A 2,548-nucleotide genomic window follows, 5' to 3' on the forward strand; every position below is an offset into this window, starting at 1 on the left:
GTAGGATTTTGGATTGTAACGATTGGATGCGGGAAGAATTTGATGGTTTGGTGAGCCCCAGAGCTCAATTTCCAATTGGTCTGATTATCCTAGTGTATACTAATTTTTTGTTGTGAATGGGAAGTTTAGAGCGTTTGTCAAGGAAGTGTTGTAGCAATCGGAATCTACGAGCAGTTTCTTGTCGTTTCAGTCTTGTGTGTGGATTCCAAGTAAGTCTCTTATGTACATTGATAAATATCATGTTATTTTTCCTTGATAAAAAACTGGCATAACATTTTTACTTTGAAAGATTTATTCCTAGGGAAAAAAAATAAAAATAAAACGGAGTTCATTTTCGGTTTCAGCACTCCAAAACTTTATTTTTCGTGGCTCTCAAGGGGCCTATATAATATATAGGTGTAATATGTATAATATTACATATATATGCACTATATAATATAATACATATATGTATAATATGTAGGTGACCATATATGGTCACCATTTTTTTTTCAGAACATGGTTTGATTAATCTTATAACCTAGTGGACGATACCAATCAGCTTCGTTCCATAACGTTAGTAAAAAAAAAAATGCCTGTACGCCGTTAAGTACTGAACGCAAGAGCTTTTTTGAGTTGTAGTGACACATGTTTATTTTTTTTATTACTTAATTTATTTTTGACAAAATTATCTCTTGGGAAGCCTAATGCTGTTTTAAAACTTTTCTATACCCTTCAACAAATGTACTAGAAGACTAAACCGATACAAAAACAATTGTAATTCGTAATTTAAGTAAGTAATTTTCTCAAAATGAGGTTTGCCAGAAGTTAGTCCAGGAACCAAATGCAGATCAAGTTTAGGGTCAGTTGAAAAGAAGCCAGTGGAAGAACATTAGTAATGCAAGTACTGACATTGCCTTTGACAGTGTGGATACCAAATCATTCTAACCTCTCCGTATCATTCGCTCATGCATCATTCATCAATCAGTGAGGCTAATAGGCCATTTACTGCCTCCAAAGCTTTCTCCGGTCAAATCACCATCATAATCATGGACCATGAGTAAGCTCTTCACATTACGAAGTAGGATATCTAAGCTGGTCCCTTGAAAATATTTATAGATTTATTAATTGAATAGAAAGATTATTATTATTTTTTTAATACCTGTTATAGGTGCTTTAGTACTACAAGACTTCGAGCAGGCCAGTAAATGTTTGATTACCTTTCCTCCTTCTATAGCTGGATATGAACATATTCTAACCATAGGTCCGCAAGGAAATAAAGTTGAATCCGATCAGGCTGAATTTGTACAGGAACAATTTCCAACTCCTGGAGGTTCTCACCAGAACAGACAACAAATCAACAAAAATTGTTTTGCCTTGTTATGTTACCCAAAGAAAAAATGTGTCTAGGGACTCTCCACCGCTGCAGAGTAAAATTATATACAATTTATTTTTTTATAGTTATCATTTTATTTATTGATAAATATTACAATTTGCCACAACGATGGGCAATAAGTAATAGTGATAACTGATTAATTCATCTAAACATTAAAAAAAGAAATAAAGAAAGAAAAAAAAAAAGAATAAACAAGTAATGAAAAAATAAATGAAATCTCTATACGGATATAAACAGAAAGATAAATAAAATGAACATAATGATACTGTATATGTAAAGAAATAAAAATTAGTTAAATTTTGAACTAATGTAACAAACAAAAAAAACTAAAAATAAGATAATAAAATTAGCATTAGTCACCTTTACCACTAAACTAAACACAACCTTTCTAGCAATTAGAATAGTTTAGTTCACCAACAATTAGTATTGGGATTCTCGCTAGGTTAATATATAGTTAATATAATAATAATTAAGGTACATGGATGAAATCAATCTCTCCCGAAAGATAAAAACTATTTCTGTTGCTGATTACACAAGAAGGGAATTATCGCCAAACCTGGGTTCTGATTTATAATAAACTACAAACTTATGTTATGAATTATGAAAGTTAGTTTGTACTTGGTACAACTTCGTTGACTTCTATGGGGCTTCTTACGTTTTAATTTTTTCACTGCTATATTATTAAGAAAAGGGGATCACGGTAGCATTAGTGGTAACGCCTGTCTATCAACCCGTAGGTTACGAGTTCGAGTCCCCGGCCCTACCCGGGATTTTTTCTAGCATATAAATATGAAATACTCACAACCTCCCACCGGGTATTTGTGAGGCCCTTTAGCCAAAGGGTGGCACTCACAAAAATAGGCCTGGGAGTGAAGAACCCACTCTATGAAAACTTCGTCATGAGACGCGTGATGTATTTCCTTAGTATATCTCGCGAGGCCTTGGACCTCTACAATCCACCGTACCGCCTACAATAATATTATTAAAAATAGTCGTCCCTATCACGAATCAAAACGTATTAGTACTTGTTCTTCGTTTTTTAGTTTGTATACCTGTATTTATCGACTGATGCTCTTAGTTTTTTATGAAGCTATATTTTGGAATTTTGAGACTTATAGAACTTTTTGGAAAATTTCTACATAGTATTTATAACTGAATAAAAATCTGTTGTGT

This window comes from Halyomorpha halys, unplaced genomic scaffold (genome assembly GCF_000696795.3).
Source record: "Halyomorpha halys isolate HHAL.00 unplaced genomic scaffold, Hhal_1.1 Scaffold573.1, whole genome shotgun sequence".
In the NCBI taxonomy this organism is placed as follows: domain Eukaryota; kingdom Metazoa; phylum Arthropoda; class Insecta; order Hemiptera; family Pentatomidae; genus Halyomorpha; species Halyomorpha halys.